The sequence below is a fragment of the Protopterus annectens genome, chromosome 10.part0 (assembly GCF_019279795.1).
Source record: "Protopterus annectens isolate FY-2018-M chromosome 10.part0, PAN1.0, whole genome shotgun sequence".
NCBI lineage: Eukaryota > Metazoa > Chordata > Ceratodontiformes > Protopteridae > Protopterus > Protopterus annectens.
The window spans coordinates 1,308,925,843-1,308,952,397 of NC_056744.1; positions in this window are offsets into that span (position 1 = coordinate 1,308,925,843).

The following is a 26,555-nucleotide window of genomic DNA, read 5'->3' on the forward strand; positions in this document are numbered from 1 at the left end:
AGAATGCTGTGCGTACATACCAGATAATAGACATGAAATCAACGACCACCTGGAGGTGATTCAGCAAGTGTCGGCCATGACCAAACCAGGCCCAAACCCTCTGACGGATTTTTTCCAGAATCTGTTTGGGGGGTGGGGTTCCATCCTAATGAATATTCTGATTGCCATTTGTGTGGGTTTACTCCTATTAGAAGCATGTGTTTGTTGTGGAATCCCCTGCATGAAAAGATTAATTAAAGATTGTATAGATATGTCTGTCTCTGAAACCTTGTATCAATACATTGAACTTGAGGAATTGGTTCCAAATGAAATTCTCCTTGAAGTCTAAACTGAATGACTCTCTTAACTGCAAGTCCCAAGTGGAAGAGGTTAGGAGAAGAAATAAAAATCGTTTAAACTTCTGAGAATAGAATAAAAAGTATTAACAGGGGGGAAAATGTTAGAAAAATATGTATTAATGTATATGTTTAGTGCTTATTAAGAAATAAGAAAGATATAATGCATTTTATTCTATTAATGTTATGACAAGAAAAATGAATTCATATGAAACTGCAAGAAGCTTTTGGAAACTGCAGTGTACCTTTTGCAAGTTGGCCTCTGACCCCAGCAGCTGCTAGCTCAGCAAGAATTAATGTTTATGCTTCTCACAAGTGATTATCTGCTGGGTCAGGAAATTAAATGTGTGAAATAATGAGAATCTTCTGCTCTTTTCCGCTTGAGCAATCAACCTTGTATATGTTGCTAGATAACGCACCGGCTGCAAGGAGGAAGTGATAACATGTAACAAGAGAAATGTATTGAGAACTGTATCTACTATTATGTTCAAATTAATTTAGAACCTTGAGTGGAAACTCTTGTAAAAGGGTATTGTAACTAACCAGGTGGCTAGCAAGGCCACGTTGTTTACCAGAAAAAGTTTTTAAGCAAAATGTAGTATCAGCATTTTAGATGAATAGAATATTGTAAGCTAAAGTGATGTAAAACCCCTTGTGACTGACTACGTCAGCCTGGTGGGTTAATACTAGTAAGAAATACTATAAAAGTTGTGTTCTTCCTGTTTCATTCAGACAAAATTCTGTACTTGTACATTTTTTGCCTCCTGGTGTACAGTAGTAAAGAACCTGAACCTGAACCTCCTGTGTATTAATCTTTTTATTACAGTATTTTTTCATTTAATAGAGACAATGAAAAAAGTCCCATTAAACCTATAGGTGAAGCCCTTGGGAAAAAGCTCCTGCAATATCAGGGTCAGATGTGGTGACCGCCGCCTATCAAACATTGACAAAATTCTCAGTAAACTTGTAGTTGTAGGGCTTTGTGACAGAGCTGCTGCAATATCATGGTCATATGTAGTGACCATAGGCTATGAAACAATGAGAAAAGTTTCAGTAATCTTGTAGATTTAGGGATTTGTGACAGAACTCCTAAACATACCTACATAAAAGAATGACAAAAGTCTCAGTAAATCTGTAGGTGTAAGGCTTTGTGACAGAGCTCCTCAAATTTCAGGGTCAGGTGTAGTGGCCCATGCCATGAAACAATGGCAAAAGTCTTGGTAAACTTCTAGGTGTAGGGCTTTGTGACACAGCTCCTGCAATATTGGGGTCAGATGTGACTGCAGGCTGTGAAACAATGACAATGGTGTCAGCAAACTTGTAGGTGTAGGCTTTGTGAAAGAGTTCCTGCAATATCAGGGTGAGATGTTTTGTGCCAGGGTATGAAGCAATGACAAAACTCTCATTAAACATCTATGCTAGGGCATTGTGACAGAGCTCATCCAACATGGGGGTCAGATGTAGTGACCACATGCTATGAAAGAATGAGAAAAGTCTAAGTAAACTTGCAGGTGTAGGGCTTTGTGACAGAACTCCTGCACTATCATGGTCAGATGTAGTGAATGTAGGCTATGAAACAATAATAAAAGTTTCAGTAAACTTGCAGGTGTTGGGCTTTTGACAGAGTTCCTGCAATACTTGGGTGAGATGTGACCACACACTATGAAATTATGACAAAAGCCTCAGTAAACTTGTACGTATATGGGCTTGTGACAGATCTCCTGCAATATCAATGTTAGATGTAGTAACAGCAGGCTATGAAACAATGACAAAAGTCCCTGTAAACTTGTAGATCAAGGCCTTGTGGCACAGCTCCTGCAATACCAAGGTCAGATGTGGAGACAACAGGCTATTGAATAATGACAAAAGTCTCAGTAAACTTGTAGTTGTAGAATTTTATGACAGAGCTCCTGCAATATCGTGGTCAGATGTAGTGTCCGTAGGCTATGAAACAATGACAAAAGTCTCAGTAAACTTCTAGGTGAAGGAGTTGTATCAGAGCTCCTGCAATATTTGGCTCAGATGTAGTGACCATAGGCTGTGAAACAATGAAAAAATTCTCAGTAAACTTGTAGGTGTATAGCTTTCTGACAAAGGAACTGCAATATCTGGGTCAGAAGTAATGCCTGCATTCTATGAAACAATGACCAAAGCCTGAGTAAACATTCAGGCATAGGGCTTTGTGACAGAGTTCCTACAAAATCAGGGTCAGATGTAGTGACCACAGGGTATTAAATAATGAGAACAGTCTCTGTAAGTTGTAGGTGTAGGGCATTCTGACAAGCACCTCCAATATCAGGGTCATATGTAGTGTCTACAAAATATGAAACAATCACAAACTTTTCAGTAAACTCATAGGTGTAGGGCTTTGTGTCACAGCTGCTGCAGCATCTGGATCATATGTAGTGACTGCAGGCTATTGAACAATGAAAAAGGCCTCAGTAAACTTGTAAGTGTAAGGCATGTTTATAGAGCTCCTGCAATGTCGGGGTCAAATGTAGGGTCCACAGGCTAGGAAACAATGACAATCGTCTGAGTAAACTTGTAGGTGTAGGGCTTTGTGACAGAGCTCTTCCAATGTCAGCATCAGGTGTAGTGAACCACACTATGAATCAAAGGTAAAAGTCTCAGTAAACATCTAGGTGTAGACCATTGTGACAGAGCTCCTGCATTATCATGGTTAGATGTGACCACAGGCTATGATACAATGACAAATGTCTCAGTAAAGTTACAGGTGTAGGGCTTTTTGACAGAGCTCCTGCAATGTTGGTGTAAGATGAGGTGACCGCAGGCTATGAAATGATGACAAATGTCTCAGTAAACTTGCACGTATAGGTACTTGTGACAGATCTCCTGCAATATCGGGGTCAGATATAGTAACAGCAGGGAATGAAACAATGACAAAAGTCCCTGTCAGAGTTCCTGAAATATCAGCATCAGATGTGGTGACCATAGGCTATCAAACAATGATAAAAGTCTCAGTAAACTTGTAAGTGTAGGGCTTTGTGACAGAGCTCCTGCAATATTGTGGTCAGATGTAGTGACTGTAGGCTATGAAACAATGACAAAAGTCCCTGTAAACTTCTATCTGAAGGACTTGTATCAGAGCTCCTGCAATATCGGGCTAAGATGTAGTGACTACAGGCTATGAAACAATGACACAAGTATCAGTAAACTTGTAGCTGTACAGCTTTCTGATAAAGCCACTGCAAAATATGGGTCAGAAATAGTACACATGTTCTATAAAACAATGACAAAAGCCTGAGTAAAATTGTAGGTGTAGGGCTTTGTGACAGAGTTCCTACAAAACCAGGGTCAGATATAGTGATCACTGGGTAGGAAATAATGACAACAGTCTCAGTAAGTTGTAGGTGTAGTGCATTCTGACAAAGCACCTGCAATATCAGGGGCATATGTAGTGTCTCCAAGTCATGAAACAATCACAAAAGTCTCAGTAAATTTGTAGGTGTAGAGCTTTGTGTCAGAGCTCCTGCAGTATTGAGGTCATATGTAGTCACTGCAGGCTATTGAACAATGACAAAGGTATCAGTAAGCTTGCAGGTGTAGGGCTTTGTGACAGAGCTCCTGTAATGTCGTAGTCAAATATAGTGACCGTAGGCTATGAAATAATGACAAACATCTTAATAAAGTTGTAGATGTAGGGCTTTATGACAGAGCTCTTCCAATGTCTGGGTCATGTGTAGTGAACCACACTATGAATCAATGGTAAAAGTCTCAGTAAACATCTAGGTGTAGACCTTTGCGATGGAGCTCCTGCATTATCATGGTCAGATGTAGTGACCGCAGGCTATGATGCAATTACAAAGCAATGACAAATGTCTCAGTAAACTTACAGGTGTAGGGTTTTGTGACACAGCTCCTGCAATATTTTGGGTAAGATGTTGTGACTGCAGGCTATGAAATTATGACAAATGTCTCAGTAAACATGTAAGTATATGTACTTGTGACAGATCTCCTGCAATATCGGGGTCAGATATAGTAACAACAGGCAATGAAACAATGACAAAAGTCCTCTGTAAGCTTGCAGGTGAAAGCCTTTCATAGAGCTACTGCAATATCAGCTTCAGATGTGGTGACCGTAGGCTATCAAACAATGACAAAAGTCTCAGTAAACTTGTAGTTGTAGGGGTTTGTGACAGAGCTCTTGCAATATTGTGGTCAGATTTAGTGACTGTAGGCTATGAAACAATAACAAAAGTCCCTGCAAACTTCTAGGCGAAGGACTTGTATCAGAGCTCCTGCAATATTGGGCTGAGTTGTAGTGACCATAGTTTATAAAACAATGACAAAAGTATCAGTAAACTTGTAGGTGTACAGCTTTGTGACAAGGCCACTGCAAAATATGGGTCAGAAATTGTGCCTACATTCTATGACACTTATAGGTGTAGGGCTTTGTGACAGAGCTCCTACAAAACCAGGGCCAGATGTATTGACCACAGGGTATGAAATAATGACAGCAGTCTCAGTGAGTTGTAGGTGTAGGGCATTCTGACAAAACACCTGCAATATCAGGGTCATATGTAGTATCTCCAAGCTATGAAACAATCAGAAAAGTCTCAGTAAACGTGTAGGTGTAGGGTTTTTTGTCAGAGCTCTTGCAGTATTGAGATAATATATAGTGACTGCAGGCTATTGATCAATGACAAAGGTCTCAGTAAGCTTGTAGGTGTAGTGCTTTGTGACAGAGCTCCTGCAATTTCGTAGTCAAATGTAGTGGCTGTAGGGTATGAAACAATGACAAACGTCTCAGTAAACTTGTAGGTGTAGGGCTTTGTGACAGAGCTCTTCCAGTGTCAGGGTCAGGCGTAGTGAACTATGCTATGAATCAATGGTAAAAGTCTCAGGAAATATCAGGTGTAGACCTTTGGGACACAGCTCTGCAATATCAGAGTCAGATGTAGTGACTGTAGGCTATAATACAATGACAAAAGTCTCAGTAAACTTGTAGGTGTAGGACTTTGTTTGTGACAGGGCTCCTGCAATATTGGGGTAAGATGTTGTGACCACAGGCTATGAAATGATGACAAATGTCTCAGTAAACTTGTACATATAGGGGCTTGTGACAGATCTCTTGCAATATCAGGGTCAGATATAGTAACAGCAGGCAATAAATCAATGACAAACGTCCCTGTAAATTTGCAGATGAAAGCCTTGTGACAGAGCTCCTGCAATATCAGCATCAGATGTGGTGACTGTAGGCTATTAAACAATGACAAAAGTCTCAGTAAACTTGTAATTGAAGGGCATTGTGACAGAGCAACTGCAATATCAGGGTCATGTGTAGTGTCTACTAGCTATGAAATAATCTCAAACATCTCAGTAAACTTATAGGTGTACGGCTTTGTGTCAGAGCTCCTGCAATGTCATGATCAAATGTAGTGACCGTAGGCTATGAAACAATGACAAATGTCTCAGTAAACATGTAGGTGTAGGGCTTAGTGACATACCTATTCCAATCTAAGGGTCAGGTGTAGTGATCCATGCTATGAATCAATGAGAAAAGTCACAGTAAACATATAGATGTAGGGATTTGTGACAGAGCTCCTGCAATATTACGATCAGATGTAGTGACCACAGGCTTTGATACAATGACAAAAGTCTCAGTAAACCTGTAGGTGTAGGGCTTTGTGGCAGAGCTCCTACAATATTGGGGTCAGATGTAGTGACAAGAAAGAATGACAAAAGTCTCAATAAACTTTTAAATGTAGGGCTTTGTGACAGAGCTCCATCAGGGACAGATGTAGTGACAGCAGGCTAGGATAAAAATGGGAAAAGTCTCAGTAAACTTGTAGGTGTAGGGCTTTGTGCAGAGGTCCTGCAATATTGGGCTCAGACATAGTGACCACAGGCTATGAAACAATGATAAAAGCCTCAGTAAACTTGTAGGTCTACAGCTTTGTGACAATGCCAGTGCAATATCTGGATCAGAAGTAATGCCCGCATTCTATGGAACAATGACAAAACACTGAGTCAACTTGTAGGTGTAGGGATTTGTGACAGAGCTGCTACAAAATCAGGGTCAGATGTAGTGACCACAGTGTATGAAACAATAACAACAGTCTCAGTAATCTTGTAGGTGTAGAGCATTCTGACAACTGACAATGCACCTGCAATATCAGGGTCATATGTAGAGTTTACAATCTATGAAACAAACATAAAAGTCTCAGTAAACTTGTAGGTGCTGGGCTTTGTGTCAGAGCTCCTGCAGTATTGAGGTCATATGTAGTGACCAGAGGCTATTGAACAATGACAAAAGTCTCAGTAAACTTGTAGGTGTAGGGCTTTGTGACAGAGTTCCTGCAATGTCATGCACAAATGTGACCGTAGGCTATGATACAATGACAAATGTCTCAGTAAACTTGTAGGTGTAGGGTTTGTGACAGAGCTCTTGCAATATCCGAGTCAGATGTTGTGACTGCAGGCTTTGAAACAATGAAAATTCTCAGTAAACTTGTAAGGGTAGGCATTGTGGCAAAGTTCCTCCAATATTAGGGTGAGGTATATTGACCCAAGCTATGAAATTATGATGAACCTCTCAGTAAACTTGCAGGTGTAGGGCTTTGTGACAGAGCTCTTGCAATATTGGGGTCAGAGGTTATGACCGCAGGCTATGAAACAATGACAAAAGTCAAAGTAAACTTGTACATATAGGGGCTTGTGACAGATCTGCAATATCAGGGTCAAATGTAGTGACCACAGGCTATGAAACAATGACAAAAGTCTCAGTAAACTTGTAGGTGTATGGCTTTGTGACAGAGCTTCTAAATATGCCTCCAAGAAAAAAATGGAAAAAGTCTCAGTAAACCTGTAGGTGTAGGCTTTGTGACAGAGTTCCTGTAATATCAGGGAGAGGTGTATTGACCCAGGCTATGAAGGAATGACAAAATTCTCAGTAAACTTCTAGCTGTAAGGCTTTGTGACAGAGGTCCTCCATTAATAGGGTCAACTGTAGTGACCTCAGGCGATCACACAATGACAAACGTCTCAGTAATCTTGAAGGTGTAGGGCTTTGTGACAGAACTGCTGCAAAATTTGAGTCACATGTAGTGACCGCAAGCTATGAAACAATGGCGAATGTCTCAGTAAACCTGTAGGTGTAGGATTCGTTATAGACCTCCTGCAAAATTGGGGTCAGATGTTTTGACCGCAGGCTATGAAATGAAGACAAAAGTCTCAGTAAACTTGTACATATAGGGGCTTGTGACAGATCTCCTGCTATACTGGGGTCAGATACAGTGACCACTGGCTATGAAAAAAAAAACAAAGGTCTCAGTAAACTTGTAGTTGTACGGCTTTCTGGGAGAGCTCTTAAATATGCCTACATGAAACAATGACAAAAGACTTAGTACACTTGTAGGTGTAGGGTTTCATTACAGAGCTCCTGCAATACTGGAGTCAGATGTAGAGACAGTGTTTTATGAAACAATGACAAAAGTCTCAATAAACGTGTAGGTGTAGGCCTGTGTGAAAGAATCCCTGCAATATCAGGGTCAGGTGTAGTGACCGCAGGGTATGAAACCATGAAAAAAGTCCCAGTAAATTTGTTGGTGTAGGGCTTTCTGATAGAGCTAATGCAATATAGGGGTCAGATGTTGTGACCGCAGGTGATGAAACAATGACAAAGTCTCAGTAAACATTGGTATAGGGCATTGTGACAAAGCCACAGCAATATCTGGGAAAGTAATAATGCCGACATTCAATGAAACAATGGCAAAAGTCTGAGTAAACTTGTAGGTGTAGGTCTTTGTGCCAGAGTTCCTGCAATATCGGGGTCAGATGTAACTGACCTCAACGTAAGAAATAATAACAACAGTCTCAGTACATTTGTAGCTGTAGGGCATTGCGACAGAACACCTGCAACATCAGGGTCAGATGTAGTGTTTAAAAGCTATGAAACAATCACAAACTATCAGTAAACTTGTAGGTGTAAGGCTTTGTGACAGAGCTCCTGCAGTATCGGCATCAGATGTAGTGATAGCAGGCTATGAGACTGTTAGAAAAATATGTATTAATGTATATGTTTAGTGCTTATTAAGAAATAAGAAAGATATAATGCATTTTATTCTATTAATGTTATGACAAGAAAAATGAATTCATATGAAACTGCAAGAAGCTTTTGGAAACTGCAGTGTGCCTTTTGCAAGTTGGCCTCTGACCCCAGCAGCTGCTAGCTCAGCAAGAATTAATGTTTATGCTTCTTACAAGTGATTATCTGCTGGGTCAGGAAATTAAATGTGTGAAATAATGAGAATCTTCTGCTCTTTTCCGCTTGAGCAATCAACCTTGTATATGTTGCTAGATAACTTTGGCTGCAAGGAGGAAGTGATAACATGTAACAAGAGAAATGTATTGAGAACTGTATCTACTATTATGTTCGAATTAATTTAAAACCTTGAGTGGAAACTTTTGTAAAAGGGTATTGTAACTAACCAGGTGGCTAGCAAGGCCACGTTGTTTACCAGAAAAAGTTTTTAAGCAAAATGTAGTATCAGCATTTTAGATGAATAGAATATTGTAAGCTAAAGTGATGTAAAACCCCTTGCAACTGACTACATCAGCCTGGTGGGTTAATATTAGTAAGAAATACTATAAAAGTTGTGTTCTTCCTGTTTCATTCAGACAAAATTCTGTACTTGTACGTTTTTTGCCTCCTGGTGTACACTAGTAAAGAACCTGAACCTGAACCTCCTGTGTATTGATCTTTTTATTACAGTATTTTTTCATTTAACAGAGACAATGAAAAAAGTCCCATTAAACCTATAGGTGAAGCCCTTGGGAAAAAGCTCCTGCAATATCAGGGTCAGATGTGGTGACCGCCGCCTATCAAACATTGACAAAATTCTCAGTAAACTTGTAGTTGTAGGGCTTTGTGACAGAGCTGCTGCAATATCATGGTCATATGTAGTGACCATAGGCTATGAAACAATGAGAAAAGTTTCAGTAATCTTGTAGATTTAGGGATTTGTGACAGAACTCCTAAACATACCTACATAAAAGAATGACAAAAGTCTCAGTAAATCTGTAGGTGTAAGGCTTTGTGACAGAGCTCCTCAAATTTCAGGGTCAGGTGTAGTGGCCCATGCCATGAAACAATGGCAAAAGTCTTGGTAAACTTCTAGGTGTAGGGCTTTGTGACACAGCTCCTGCAATATTGGGGTCAGATGTGACTGCAGGCTGTGAAACAATGACAATGGTGTCAGCAAACTTGTAGGTGTAGGCTTTGTGAAAGAGTTCCTGCAATATCAGGGTGAGATGTTTTGCGCCAGGGTATGAAGCAATGACAAAACTCTCATTAAACATCTATGCTAGGGCATTGTGACAGAGCTCATCCAACATGGGGTCAGATGTAGTGACCACATGCTATGAAAGAATGAGAAAAGTCTAAGTAAACTTGCAGGTGTAGGGCTTTGTGACAGAACTCCTGCACTATCATGGTCAGATGTAGTGAATGTAGGCTATGAAACAATAATAAAAGTTTCAGTAAACTTGCAGGTGTTGGGCTTTTGACAGAGTTCCTGCAATACTTGGGTGAGATGTGACCACACACTATGAAATGATGACAAAAGCCTCAGTAAACTTGTACGTATATGGGCTTGTGACAGATCTCCTGCAATATCAATGTTAGATGTAGTTACAGCAGGCTATGAAACAATGACAAAAGTCCCTGTAAACTTGTAGATCAAGGCCTTGTGACACAGCTCCTGCAATACCAAGGTCAGATGTGGAGACAACAGGCTATTGAATAATGACAAAAGTCTCAGTAAACTTGTAGTTGTAGAATTTTATGACAGAGCTCCTGCAATATCGTGGTCAGATGTAGTGTCCGTAGGCTATGAAACAATGACAAAAGTCTCAGTAAACTTCTAGGTGAAGGAGTTGTATCAGAGCTCCTGCAATATTGGGCTCAGATGTAGTGGCCATAGGCTGTGAAACAATGAAAAAAGTCTCAGTAAACTTGAGGTGTATAGCTTTCTGACAAAGGAACTGCAATATCTGGGTCAGAAGTAATGCCTGCATTCTATGAAACAATGACCAAAGCCTGAGTAAACATTCAGGCATAGGGCTTTGTGACAGAGTTCCTACAAAATCAGGGTCAGATGTAGTGACCACAGGGTATTAAATAATGAGAACAGTCTCTGTAAGTTGTAGGTGTAGGGCATTCTGACAAGCACCTCCAATATCAGGGTCATATGTAGTGTCTACAAAATATGAAACAATCACAAACTTTTCAGTAAACTCATAGGTGTAGGGCTTTGTGTCACAGCTGCTGCAGCATCTGGATCATATGTAGTGACTGCAGGCTATTGAACAATGAAAAAGGCCTCAGTAAACTTGTAAGTGTAAGGCATGATTATAGAGCTCCTGCAATGTCGGAGTCAAATGTAGGGTCCACAGGCTAGGAAACAATGACAATCGTCTGAGTAAACTTGTAGGTGTAGGGCTTTGTGACAGAGCTCTTCCAATGTCAGCATCAGGTGCAGTGAACCACACTATGAATCAAAGGTAAAAGTCTCAGTAAACATCTAGGTGTAGACCATTGTGACAGAGCTCCTGCATTATCACGGTTAGATGTGACCGCAGGCTATGATACAATGACAAATGTCTCAGTAAACTTACAGGTGTAGGGCTTTTTACCAGAGCTCCTGCAATGTTGGTGTAAGATGAGGTGACCGCAGGCTATGAAATGATGACAAATGTCTCAGTAAACTTGCACGTATAGGTACTTGTGACAGATCTCCTGCAATATCGGTGTCAGATATAGTAACAGCATGGAATGAAACAATGACAAAGGTCCCTGTCAGAGTTCCTGAAATATCAGCATCAGATGTGGTGACCATATGCTATCAAACAATGATAAAAGTCTCAGTAAACTTGTAAGTGTAGGGCTTTGTGATAGAGCTCCTGCAATATTGTGGTCAGATGTAGTGACTGTAGGCTATGAAACAATGACAAAAGTCCCTGTAAACATCTAGGTGAAGGACTTGTATCAGAGCTCCTGCAATATCGGGCTAAGATGTAGTGACTACAGGCTATGAAACAATGACACAAGTATCAGTAAACTTGTAGCTGTACAGCTAAAGCCACTGCAAAATATGGGTCAGAAATAGTACACATGTTCTATAAAACAATGACAAAAGCCTGAGTAAAATTGTAGGTGTAGGGCTTTGTGACAGAGTTCCTACAAAACCAGGGTCAGATATAGTGATCACTGGGTAGGAAATAATGACAACAGTCTCAGTAAGTTGTAGGTGTAGTGCATTCTGACAAAGCACCTGCAATATCAGGGGCATATGTAGTGTCTCCAAGCCATGAAACAATCACAAAAGTCTCAGTAAATTTGTAGGTGTAGAGCTTTGTGTCAGAGCTCCTGCAGTATTGAGGTCATATGTAGTCACTGCAGGCTATTGAACAACAATGACAAAGGTCTCAGTAAGCTTGCAGGTGTAGGGCTTTGTGACAGAGCTCCTGTAATGTCGTAGTCAAATGTAGTGACCGTAGGCTATGAAATAATGACAAACATCTTAATAAATTTGTAGATGTAGGGCTTTATGACAGAGCTCTTCCAATGTCAGGGTCAGGTGTAGTGAACCACACTATGAATCAATGGTAAAAGTCTCAGGAAACATCTAAGTGTAGACCTTTGTTACAGCTCCTGCAATATCAGGGTCAGATGTAGTGAATGCAGGCTATGATAGAATGACAAAATTCTCAGTAAACTTGTAGGTGTAGGGCTTTGTAACAGAGTTCCTGCAATATTGGGGTAAGATGTGACCGCAGACTATGAAATTATGACAAATGTCTCAGTAACGTTGTATGTATAGAGGCTTTTGACAGATCTCCTGCAATATCGGAGTCAGATATAGTAACAGCAAGCTTTGGAACAATGCAAATTTCCCTGTAAACTTGTAGCTGAAGGCCTTATGACAGAGCTCCTGCAATATCAGGGTCAGATGTTTTGACCACAGGCTATCAAACAATGACAAAAGTCTCCATAAACTTGTAGTTGCAGGGCTTTGTGACAGAGCTCTTCCAGTGTCAGGGTCAGGTGTAGTGAACCACAATATGAATCAATGGTAAAAGTCTCAGGAAACATCAAAGTGTAGACCTTTGTGACACAGCTCCTGCAATATCAGGGTCAGATGTAGTGGCCACAGGCTATGATAGAATTACAAAAGTCTCAGTAAACTTGTAGGTGTAGGGCTTTGTGACAGAGTTCCTGCAATATAGGGGTAAGATGTTGTGACTGCAGGCTATAAAATGATGACAAATCTCTCAGTAAACTTGTACGTATAGAGGCTTGTGACAGATCACCTGCAACACTGGGGTCAGATATAGTAACAGCAGGCTATGAAACAAGGCAAACATCCCTGTAAACTTGTAGTTGAAGGCCTTATGACAGAGCTCCTGCAATATCAGGATCAGATGTTGTGACTACAGGCTATCAAACAATGACAAAAGTCTCAGTAAACTTGTAGTTGTAGGGGTTTGTGACAGAGCTCCTACAATATTGCGATCAGATGTAGTGACTGTAGGGTATACATCAATGACAAAATCCCTGTAAAATTCAGGTGAATGGCTTGTATCAGAGCTCCTGCAATATTGGGCTCAGATGTAGTGACCACAGGCTATGAAACAATGACAAAACTCTTAGTAAACTTGTAGGCGTACAGCTTTGTGACAAAGCCACTGCAATATCTGAGTCAGATGTAATGCCCACATTCTATGAAACAATGACAATCCCTGAGTAAACTTGCAGTGTAGGGCTTTGTGACAAAGCTCCTGCAAAATCAGGGTCAGATGTAGTGACCACAGAGTATGAAATAATGACAACAGTCTCAATAAGTTGTAGGTGTAGGGCATTCTGACAAAGTGCCTGCAATATCAGGGTCATATGTAGTGTCTACAAGCTATAAAACAATCATAAAAGTCTCAGTAAACTTGTAGGTGTAGGACTTTGTGTCAGAGCTCCTGCAGTATCAGGGTCATATGTAGCGACTGTAGGCTATGAAAGAATGACAAACATCTTAATAAATTTGTGGATGTAGGGCTCTCAGTAAACTTGTAGGTATAGGCCTGTGTGACAGAACTCCTGCAATATCAAGGTCAGATGTAGTGACCGCAGGGTATGAAACAATGACAATAGTCTCAGTCAACCGGTTGCTGCAGGGCATTTTGACAGAGCTCATGCAATATAGGGGTCAGACATTGTGACTACAGGCTATGAAACAATGACAAACGTCTCAGTAAACCTGAAGATATAGTGCAATGTGACAAAGCCACTGCAATATCTGGGAAAGTAGTATTACCCACATTCTATGAAACAACGACAAAAGTCTGAGTAAACCAATAAGTGTATGGGTTTGTGACAGAGCTCCTACAATATCATGGTCAGATGTAGTGACCTCAGCTTAAGAAATAATGACAACAGTCTCAGTAAATTTGTAGGTATAGGGCATTGTGACAGAGCACCTGCAATATCAGGGTCAGATACAGTGTCTAAAAGCTATGAAACAATCACAAAAGGCTCAGCAAACTTGTAGGTGTAGGGCTTTGTTAAAGAGCCCCTGCAATATCATGGTCATATGTAGTGATCGTAGGCTATGAAACAGTGAGAAAAGTATCAGTAATCTTGCAGATTTATGGTTTTGTACTCCTAAACATGCCTACTTGAAACAATGACAAAAGTCTCAGTAAATCAGTAGGTGGAGGGCTTTGTGACAGAGCTCCTCCAATGTCAGGATCAGGTGTAGTGGCCCACACTATGAAACAATGGCAAAAGTCTCAGTAAGCTTCTAGGTGTATGGCTTTGTGACAGAGCTCCTGCAATATTGGGGTCATATGTGACTGCAGGCTGTGAAATAATCACAATGGTCTCAGCAAACTTGTAGGTGTAGCCTTTGTGAAAGAGCTCCTGCAATATCAAGTTGAGGTGTTTTGACCCAGGGTATGAAGCAATGACAAAACTCTCATTAAACTTCTATGCTAGGTCCTTGTGACAGAGCTTGTCCAACATGGGGGGCCAGATGTAGTGACCACAGTTTAGGAAACAATGACAAAAGTCTAAGTAAATGTGTAGGTTTAGGGCATTATGACAGATATCCTGCACTATCATGGTCAGATGTAGTGACTGTAGGCTATGAAACAATAAAAGTTTCAGTAAACTTGCAGGTGAAGGGCTTTGTGACAGAGTTCTTGCAATACTGGGGTGACATGTTGTGACCGCTCGCTATGAAATGATAACAAAAGTCTCAGTAAACTTGTACGTGTACGGGCTTGTGACAGATCTCCTGCAATATCGGTGTCAGATGTAGTAACAGCAGGCTATGAAACAATGACAAAAGTCCCTTAAAACTTATAGGGGAAAGCCATGTGAGAGAGCTCCTGCAATAGTCCCTGTAAACTTGTAGGTAAAGGCATTGACACAGCTCCTGTGAAATTAATCTCAGGTGTGGTGACCACAAGCTATCGAACAATGACAAAAGTCTCAGTAAACTTGTAGTTGTAGGGCTTTGTGACAGAGTCCCTACAATATCAGGGTCAGATGTAGTGACTGGAGTGTACAAAATTATGGCAACAGTCTCAGTAAATTGTAGGTGTAGGGCATTGTGACAGAGCACCTGCAATATCAGGGTCAGATGTAGTGTCTACAAGCTATGAAACAATCACAAAAGTCTCAGTAACTTGTATATGTAGGGCTTTGTGACAGAGCTCCTGCAGTATTGAGGTCAGATGCAGTGACAGCAGGCTATGAAACAATGACAAAAGTCCCTTAAAACTTATAGGGGAAAGCCATGTGAGAGAGCTCCTGCAATATCATGGTCAGATGTGGTGATCGCAGCCTATCGAACAATGACAAATGTCTCAGTAAACTAGTAGTTGTAGGTCTTTGTGACAGAGCTCCTACAATATCAGGATCAGATGTAGTGACCGCAGTTTAAAAAAATGGCAACAGTCTCAGTAAACTTGTAAGTCTAGAGTTTATAACAGAGTTCCTGAAATATCAGGGTAAGGTGTATTGACCCAGGCTATGAAACAATGACAAAACTCTCAGTAAACTTCTAGGTGTAGGGCTTTGTGACAAAGCTGCTGCATGATCAGGGTCATATGTAGTGACTACAAGGCTATGAAAGAATGACAAAAGTCACACTAAAATTGTAGCTGTAGGGCTTTGTGAGAGAGCTCCTGTAATACCTGGGTCAGATGTAGTGACAGCAGGCAATGATAAAATGGGAAAAGTCTCGGTAAACGTGTAGGTGTAGGGCTTTGTGACAGAGCTCCAGCAATATTGGGCTCAGATGCAGTGACCACAGGCTAAGAAACTATCACAAAAGTCCCTGTAAACTTCTAGGTGAAGGTCTTGTATCAGAGCTCCTGCAAAATCAGGGTAATTGTTGTGATGGCAGGCTATGAAACAATGACAAAAGTCTCAGTAAACTTGTATGTATAGGGGTTTGTGACAGATCTCCTACAATATCGGTGGAGATGTAGTGACCACAGGCTAAGAAATAATGACAAACATCTCAGTAAACTTGTAGGTGTATGGCTTTGTGACAGAGCTCCTAAATATGCCTACAAGAAACAATGTCAAAAGTCTGAGTAAACTTGTAGGTGTAGGTTTTGTGGCAGAGTTCCTGCATTACTAAGTAGAGGAGTATTTCCCAGGCTATGAAGCAATGGCAAAACTTTTAGTAAACTTCTAGTTGTACGGCTTGTGACAGAATTCCTCCAGTAACAGGGTCAAATATAGTGACTTCATGGTATGAAACAATGACAAAAGTCTCAGTAACCTTAAAGGTGTAGGGCTTTGTGATAGAGCTCTTGCCAAATTGGTGACAGATGTGACTACAAGCTATGAAACAATGATGAAAGTCTCAGTAAACTTGTAGGTGTAGGGTTTCATGACAGAGCTCCTGCAATTCTGGGGTAAGATGTAGTGACCGTATTCTATGAAGCAGTGACAAAAGTCTCAGTAAACTTGTAAGTGTAGGGATTTTTGACAGAGCTCCTCAGTATTTCTACATGAAACAATGACAAAAAGTCTCATTAAACTTGTAGGTGTAGGCCTGCTTGACAGAACTCCTGCAATATCAGGGTCAGATGTAGTGACCGCAAGGTATGAAACAATGACAAAAGTCTCAATAAACTTGTAGGTGCAGGGCTTTTTGACAGAGCTAATGCAATATAGGGGTCAGATATTGTGACTAAAGGCTATGAAACAATCACAAAAGTCACAGTAAAATTGTAGGTGTAGGGATTTCTGACAGAGCTCCTGCAATATCAGGGTCAGATGTAGTGACTGCAGGCTATGAAATAATGATACAAGTCTCAGTATTCTTGTAGGTGTTGGGCTTTGTGACAGGAAATTTGTAGGTATAGGGCTTTGTGATAGAGCTCCCGCAATATTGAGGTCAGATATGATGACCGTAGACTATGAAACAATGGTAAAAGTCTCAGTAAACTTGTCAGTGTACACATCAGGGAAAGGTGTATTAACCCAGGCTTTGAAGCAATGAGAAAACCCTCAGTAAACGTCTAGCTCTAGGGCTTTGTGACAGAGTTCCTCCAATAACAGTGTCAAATTTAGTGATCTCAGGCTATCAAACAATGGAAAAAGTCTCAGTAATCTTAAAGGTGTAGGGCTTTGTGACACAACTCTTACAAAACTGGTGCCAGCTAAAGTGACTGCAAGCTATAAAACAATGATGAATCTCTCTCTGTAAATTTGTAGGTGTAGGGCTTCATGATAGACCTCCTGCAATGCTGGGGTCAGATTTAGTGACTGCAGGCTATGAAACAATAACAAAAGTCTCTGTAAACTTCTAGGTGTAGGGTTTAGTGACAGAGGTCCTGCAATATTGGGGTCAGATGTTGTGACAGCAGGCTATGAAACAATGACAAAAGTCTTAATAAACTTGTATGTATAAGGGCTTGTGACAGATCACTTCTAATATCGGGATCAGATATAGTGATCGCAGGCTATGAAAGAAAGGCAAAGATCTCAGTAAACTTGTAGGTGCATGGCTTTCTGACAGAGCTCCTAAATATGCCTAAAGGAAACAATGACAAATGTCTCAGTAAACTTGTAGGTTTAGGGCTTTTGACAGAGCTAATGCAATATAGGGGTAAGATGGTATGACCACAGGCCATTAAACAATGACAAATGTCTCAGAAAATTTGTAGGTGTAGGGCTTTGTGACAGAGCTCCTTCCATATTGGTATCAGGTGTAGTGACCGCATTTTATGAAACAATGACAAAAGTCTCAGTATACTTGTAGGTGTAGGGCTTTGTGACAGAGGTCCTAAATATGCGTACATGAAACAAAGACAAATATCTCAGTAAACTTGAAGGTGTAGGGATTTGTGACTGAGTTCCTGCAATATCAGGGCCAGATGTAGTGCCTGCAGGCTATAAAATAATGACAAAAGTCTTAGTATACTTGTAGGAGTTGGGCTTTGTGACAGACCTTCTGAAATATTGTGGTCAAGTGTATTGACTGCAGGCTATGAAACAATGAGAAAGTAATAATGCAGGTGTAGGGTTTGTGACAGAGCTCTTGGTCAGATGTGGTGACCATATGCTAGCAAACAGTGACAAAGGCCTCAGTCTACTTCTAGATGCAGGCCTTTGCAAAAGAGCTCCTGGAATACTGAGGTCAGATGTAGTGACCACAGGCTATGAAACAATGAGAAAAGCCTGAGTGAAGTTGTAGGTGTTGGCTCTATGAGACAGTTCTGGGTCAGCTGTGACCTCAGGCCATGAAACAGTGACAAGCATCTCAGTAAACTTGCAGGTGTAGGCTTTGTGACAGGTGTAATGACCCAGGCTATGAAACCATGGGAAATCTCTCATTAAACATCTTTGTGTAGGGATGTGTGACAGAGCTCCTCCAATATCAGGGTGAAATGTAATGAACACAGCTATGAAACAATAACAAAAGTCTCAGTAATCTTGCAGGTGTAGGGCTTTGTGACAGAGCTCCTGCGATATCAGAGTCAAATTAAGTGACTGCAAGGTAGGAAACAATGACTGAAGTCTCACTAAACTTGTAGAACTAGGGCTTTGTAAAAGAGCTTCTACAATATTGGGGTTAGATGTAATGACCATAGGCTATGAAATAATGACAAAAGTCTCACTAAGCCTGTAGATATAGGGCTTTGTGACAGATCGCCTGCAATATTGGAGTCAGATGTTGTGGCTGTAGGCTATGAAACAATGACAGAAGTCTCAGTAAACCTGTAGGTCTAGAGTTTATGAAAAATCTCTTGCACTATTGGGTCAGATGTAGTGATGGCAGGCTATGAAATAATGACAAAATTGACAGTACTTATATGTGTAGGGTGGTGTGACAGAGCTCCTGCAATTTTGGTGTCCGATGTAGTCAACACAGGCTATGAAACATGACAAAAGTCTCAGTAAACTTGTAGGTGAAGGGTTTTGTGACAGATCTCTTAAATATGCTTACAAGAAACAATGACAAAAGCCTCAGTAAACTTATAGGTGTAGGGCTTTGTGACAGAGCTCCTCAAATATTGGGGTCAGAGGTAGGGGCAGCAGGGCATGAAACAATGACAAAAGTCTCATTAAACTTGCAGGTATAGGGCTTTGTGATAGAAGTGCTGCAATATCAGGGTCCGATGTAGTGGCCGCAGCCTATAAAGCAATGACAAAAGTCTCAGTAAACTTGTAGGTGTAGGGCTTTGTGACAGAGCTCTTGCAATACTGGATCAGATGTTGTGAATGTAGGCTATGAAGCAATGACAAGAGTCTCAGTAAACTTCTACATATTGGGGCTTGTGACACATCTCGTCTAATAGTGGGGTCAGATGCCGTGACCGCAGCCTACGACACAATGACGAAAGACTCAGTAAACTTACAGGTGTAGACTTTGTGACACATGTACTGACCCAGGCTATGAAACTGTGGGAAATCTCTCCGTAAACATCTTTGTGTAGGGATGTGTGACAGAGCTCCTCCAATATCAGAGTGAGATGTAGTGACCACAGCTATGAAACAATGACAAAAGTCTCAGTAATCTTGTAGGTGTAGGGCTTTGTGACAGAGCTCCTGCAATATCAGGGGCACATGAAGTGACTGCAAGGTGGGAAACATTGACTAAAGTATCACTAAACGTGAAGAACTAGGGATTGTAACAGGGCTTCTATAATATTGGGGTCAAATGTAATGACCATAGGCTATGAAATAATGACAAAAGTCTCAGTAAGCCTGTAGATATAGGGCTTTGTGCCAGATCTCCTGCAGTATAAAGTCAGATGTTGTGGCTGTAGGCTATAAAACAATGAAAAAAGTCTCAGTAAACTTATAGGTTTTGAGTTTATGAAAAATCTCCTGCAATATCAAGTCAGATGTAGTGACGGCAGGCTATAAAATAATGATAAAAGTCCCTGTAAACTTGTAGGTGAAGGCTATGTATCAGAGCTTCTGCAATATGGGGGCCAATGTTGTGATGACAGGCTATGAAACAATGACAAAAGTCACAGGAAACTTGTAGGTGTAGGGATTTGTGACAGAGCTCCTACATATGCTTACATGAAACAATGAAGTAAGTCTCAGTACACTTGTAGGTGTAGGGCTTTGTGACAGAGCTCCTGCAATATCAGCATTAGATTCTGTCACAGTAAACTTGTACGTATAGGGGCTTGTGACATTTCTTGCAATACTGGGGTTAGATGTAGTGACCACAGGCTATGAAACAATGACAAAAGTCTCAGTAATCTTGTAGGTTTAGGGCTCTGTGACAGAGCTCCTGCAATATCAGGGTCAGATGTAGTGACCACAGGCTATGAAACAATGACATAAGTCTCACTAAACTTGTAGGTGTAGAGCTTTTTGAAAGAGCTCTTGGAATATCATGGTTAGATGTAGGGACTGCAGGCTATGAAACAATGAGAAAGCTCTCAGTAAACTTGTAGGTGTAGGGCTTTGTGACAGAGCTTTTGTAATATAGTTATCAAATATAGTGAACACAAAGTATGAAACAATGAGAAAAGCCTGAGTAAACTTGTAGGTGTTCGCTCTGTGACACAGTTTGGGGTCAGCTGTGACCTCAGGCAATGAAACAGTGACAAACATCTCAGTAAACTTGCAGGTGTAGGCTTTGTGACAGGTGTACTGACCCAGGCTATGAAACCATGGGAAATCTCTCAGTAAACATCTTTGTGGTAGGGATGTGTGACAGAGCTCCTCCAATATCAGAGAGAGATGTAATGAACACAGCTATAAAACAATGACAAAAGTCTTAGTAATCTTGTAGGTGTAGGGCTTAGTGACAGAGCTCATGTGATGTCAGGGTCAAATGAAGTGACTACATGGTAGGAAACAAAAACTAAAGTCTCACTAAACTTGTAGAACTAGGCTTTGTGACAGATCTCCTGCAATACTGGAGTCAGACGTTGTGGCTGTAGGCTATGAAACAATGACAAAAGTCTCAGTAAACTTGTAGGTCTGGAGTTTATGAAAAATGTCCTGCAATATTGGGTCAGATGTAGTGATGGTAGGTTATGAAATAATGACAAAAGTGACAGTACTTGTAGGTGTAGGGTGGTGTAACAGAGTTCCTGCAATTTTGATGTCAGATGTAGTCACCACAGCCTATGAAACAGTGACAAACATCTCAGTAAACTTGTAGGTGAAGGGTTTTGTGACAGATCTCCTAAATATGCTTACATGAAACAATGACAAAAGCCTCAGTAAACTTCTAGGTGAAGGGCTTTGTGCTACAGCTCCTGTAATATTGCGGTCAGATGATGTCACTGCAGGCCATGAAATAGTGACAAAAGTCTCAGTAAGCTTATAGGTGTAGGGCTTTGTGACAGAGCTCCTCAAATATTGGGGTCAGAGGTAGGGACCGCAGGGCATGAAACAATGACAAAAGTCTCATTAAACCTGCAGGTGTAGGGCTTTGTGATAGAGGTGCTGTGATATCGGGTCAGATGTAGTGACTGCAGGCTATGAAACAATGACAAAAGTCCCTGTGAACTTGTAGGTGAAGGCTATGTATCAGAGCTTCTGCAATATGAAGGTCAATGTTGTGATGGCTGGCTATGAAACAATGACACAAATCGCAGGAAACTTGTAGGTATAGGGATTTGTGACAGAGCTCCTACATATGCTTACATGAAACAATGAAGAATGTCTCAGTAAACTTGTAGGTGTAGGGCTTTGTGACAGACCTCCTGCAATATCAGCATAAGATGCTGTCACCACATGCTGTGAAACAATGACAAAAATCTGAGTAAACCTGTAGCTGTATGATTTTGTGACAGAGCTCCTCCAATATCGGGGTCAGGTGTAGTGACCCAGGCTATGAAACAATGGGAAAAATCTGAGTAAACTTCTATGTTTAGAAGTTTGTGACAGAGCTCCTGCAATATCAGGGTCAGATGTAGTGAGCACAGGCTATGAAACAATGACAAAAGTCTCAGTAAACTTGCACGTATAGGGGCTTATGACATCTCCTACAATATTGAAAAGATAAAGTGAACAAGCTCTAGCCTAGGGAGTACGCCTTCACCATATGAAAATGAAAAGCCACAATAAGGCTACTCCCTCCACATGGTAGCTAGCTCCAAGATGGTCCGTTTAGCGGGTATTATATATCCCCTTTCTTGTAGTTGCTGGTATGCAAGCACTACATATGTAGCTAGTATGCAAGCACTACATACATATGTAGTGCTTGCATACCAGCAACTACAAGAAAGGGGATATATAATACCTGCTAAATGGACCATCTTGGAGCTAGCTACCACGTGGAGGGAGTAGCCTTATTGTGACTTTTCATTCAGCTAAACAATGAAACAATGACAAAAGTCTCAGTAAACTTGTAGGTTTAAGGCTCTATGACAGAGCGACTGCAATATCAGGGTGAGATGTAGTGACTGCCGGCTATAAAGCAATGACAAAAGTCTCACTAAACTTGTAGGTGTAGGGCTTTGTGGCAGAGCTACTCAAATATCAGTGTCAGATGTAGTGACTGCAGGCCATGAAACAATGACAAAAGTTTCATTTTACTTGGAGGTGTAGGGTTTTCTGATAGAACTCCTGGAATATCTTGTCAGATGTAGTGACCACAGACTATGAATCAATCACAACAATCTCAGTAATCATGTAGGTTGTAGGGCTTTGTGACAGAGTTCCTGCAATATTGGGGTGAAATGCAGTGACCCAGGCTATGAAACAATGACAAAACTCTCAGTAAACTTGTAAGTGTAGGGCTGTTGTGACAAAGATCCTAAATATGCCTACATTAAAAAATGGCAAAAGTCTCAGTAAACCTGTAGTTCTGGGGTTTTGTGACCAACTTCCTGCAATATCCGGGTGAGGTATAGTGACCCAGGCTATAAAACAGTGACAAAGATCTCAGTAAACTACTATATGTGGGACTTTGTGACAGAGCTCTTGCAAAATTGGGGTCAGATGTAGTGACCACAGGACTTGAAACAACGAAAAAAGTCTCATTAAACTTGCAGGTGTAGGGCTTTATGACAGAGCTCCTGCAATATTGGCATCAGATGTAGTTACTGCAAGCTATGAACCAATGACGAATGTCTCAGTAAACCTGTAGGTGTACAGCTTTGTGACAGAGCTCCTGCAATATTGGGGATAGATGTTCTAATGGCATACTATGAAAGAATGAGAAAAGTCTTAGTAAATTCTAGGTGTAAGGTTCTGTGACACAGTTCCTGCAATATAGGGGTCAGATGTAGTGACTGCAGGCTATGACACAATGACAAAGTCTTAGTGAAATTGTAGCTAGAGAGGTTTGTGACAGATCTCCTAGAATATCGGGATAGGATGTAGGGACCACAGACTATGAAAAACTTATAAAAGTCTCAGTAAATTTGTAGGTGTAAAACTTTCTGACAGACTTCCTGCAATATCAGGATCCAATGTAGTGACTACAGGCTATGAAACAATGACTAAAACTTGTCAATGTAAGGCTTTGTGACAGAGCTTCTAAAAATGGCTACATGAAACAATGACAAAAGCCGCAGTAAACTTCTAGGTGTAGGGCTTTGTGATAGACCTCCTCAAATATTGGGGTCAGATGTAATGACCGCAGGGCATGAAACAATGACAAAGTCTCAGTAATCTTGTAAGTGTAGGACTTTGTGATAGAGCTCCTGCAATATTAGGGTCAGATGTAATGACCACAGGCTATTAAACAATTCAAAAGTCTCAGTAATCTTCTGGTGTAGAGGTTTGTGACAGAGCTCCTCCAATATCGGGGTCAGATGTAGTGACAGCAGGCTATGAAGAAATGGAAAATTCTCCATAAACTTGTAGGTGTAGGGCTTTGTGACAGAGCTTTAGCAATATCAGGCTCAGATGCAGTGACCACATGCTAAGAAACAATCATTAAAGTTCCTGTAAACTTCTAGGTGAAGGGCTTGTATCACAGCTTCTGCAAAATCGGGGTCAATGTTGTGACAGTAGGCTATGAAACAATGACAAACGTCCCAGGAAATTTGTAGGTATAGGGCTTTGTGACAGAGCTCCTGCAATATTGGGGTCAGATGTGATGACCGTCGAATATGAAACAATGGTAAAAGTCTCAGTAAACTTGTCAGTGTACGCTTTGTGACATAATTCCTGAACTATCAGGGAGAGGCGTATTAACCCAGGCTTTGAAGCAATGAGTAAACTTCTAGCTCTAGGGATTTGTGACAGAGTTCCTCCAATAACAGGGTCAAATTTAGTGATCTCAGGCTATCAATGGCAAAAGTCTCAGTAATCTTGAAGGTGTAGGGCTTTGTGACAGAACTCTTACAAAACTGGTGTCAGCTAAAGTGACTGCAAGCTATAAAACAATGATGAATCTCTCTGTAAATTTGTAGGTGTAGGGCTTCATGATAGACCTGCAATACTGGGGTCAGATTTAGTGACTGCAGGCAATGAAACAATAACAAAAGTCTCTGTAAACTTCTTGGTGTAGGGTTTTGTGACAGAGGTCCTGCAATATCGGGGTCAGATGTTGTGACAGCAGGCTATGAAACAATGACAAAAGTCTTAGTAAACTTGTATGTATAAGGGCTTGTGACAAATCACTTCCAATATCGGGGTCAGATATAGTGATCACATGCTATGAAAGAAAGGCAAATATCTCAGTAAACTTGTAGGTGCATGGCTTTCTGACAGAGCTCCTAAATATGCCCACATGAAACAATGACAAATGTCTCAGTAAATTTGTAGGTTCAGGGCTTTTGACAGAACTAATGCAATATAGGGCTAAGATGTTATGACCACAGGCTATTAAACAATGACAAATGTCTCAGTAAAATTGTAGGTGTAGGGCTTTGTGACAGAGCTTCTTCCATATCGGTGTCAGGTGTAGTACATTATATGAAACTGACAAAAGTCTCAGTAAACTTGTAGATGTAGGGCTTTGTGACAGAGGTCCTAAATATGCATACATGAAACAAAGACAAATATCTCAGTAAACGTGAAGGTGTAGGGATTTGTGACTGAGTTCCTGCAATATCAGGGTCAGATGTAGTGACTCCAGGCTATAAAATACTGACAAAAGTCTCAGTATACTTGTAGGAGTTGGGCTTTGTGACAGACCTTCTGAAATATTGTGGTCAAATGTATTGACTGCAGGCTATGGAACAATGAGAAAGTCTCAGTAATCATGTAGGTGTAGGATTTGTGACAGAGCTCTTGGTCAGATGTGGTGACCATATGCTATCAAACAGTGACCAAGGCCTCAGTCTACTTCTAGATGTAGGCCTTTGCAAAAGAGCTCCTGGAATACTGAGGTCAGGTGTAATGACCACAGGCTATGAAACAATGAGAAAAGCCTGAGTGAAGTTGTAGGTGTTGGCTCTATGACACAGTTCAGGGTCAGCTGTGACCTCAGGCCATGAAACAGTGACAAACATCTCAGTAAACTTGTAGGTGTAGGCTTTGTGACAGGTGTAATGACCCAGACAATGAAACCATGGGAAATCTCTCATTAAACATCTTTGTGTAGGGATGTGTGACAGAGCTCCTCCAATATCAGGGTGAGATGTAATGAACACAGCTATGAAACAATGACAAACGTCTCAGTAATCTTGCAGGTGTAGGGCTTTGTGACAGAGCTCCTGTGAAATCAGAGTCAAATTAAGTGAATGCAAGGTAGGAAGCAATGACTAAAGTCTCACTAAACTTGTAGAACTAGGGCTTTGTAAAAAAGCTTTGACAATATTGGGGTCAGATGTAATGACCATAGGCTATGAAATAATGACAAAAGTCTCACTAAGCCTGTACATATAGGGCTTTGTGACAGATCTCCTGCAATATTGGAGTCAGATGTTGTGGCTGTAGGCTATGAAACAATGACAGATGTCTCAGTAAACTTGTAGGTCTAGAGTTTATGAAAAATCTCTTGCAATATTAGGTCAGATGTAGTGATGGCAGGCTATGAAATAATGACAAAATTGACAGTACTTGTAGGTGTAGGGTAGTGTGACAGAGCTCCTGCAATTTTGGTGTCCGATGTAGTCACCACAGGCTATGAAACAGTGACAAAAGTCTCGGTAAACTTGTAGGTGAAGGGTTTTGTGACAGATCTCTTAAATATTCTTACAAGAAACAATGACAAAAGCCTCAGTAAACTTATAGGTGTAGGGCTTTGTGACAGAGCTCCTCAAATATTGGGGTCAGAGGTATGGGCAGTAGGGCATGAAACAATGACAAAATTCTCATTAAACTTGCAGGTGTAGGGCTTTGTGATAGAAGTGCTGCAATATCAGGGTCCAATGTAGTGACCACAGCCTATAAAGCAATGACAAAATTCTCAGTAAACTTGTAGGTGTAGGGCTTTGTGACAGAGCTCTTGCAATACTGGATCAGATCTTGTGAATGTAGGCTATGAAGCAATGACAAGAGTCTCAGTAAACTTCTACATATTGGGGCTTGTGACACATCTCGTCTAATGGCGGGGTCAGGTGCAGTGACCGCAGCCTACGACACAATGACGAAAGACTCAGTAAACTTACAAGTGTAGACTTTGTGACACATGTACTGACTCAGGCTATGAAACTATGGGAAATCTCTCAGTAAACATCTTTGTGTAGGGATGTGTGACAGAGCTCCTCCAATATCAGAGTGAGATGTAGTGACCACAGCTATGAAACAATGACAAACGTCTCAGTAATCTTGTAGGTGTAGGGCTTTGTGACAGAGCTCCTGCAATA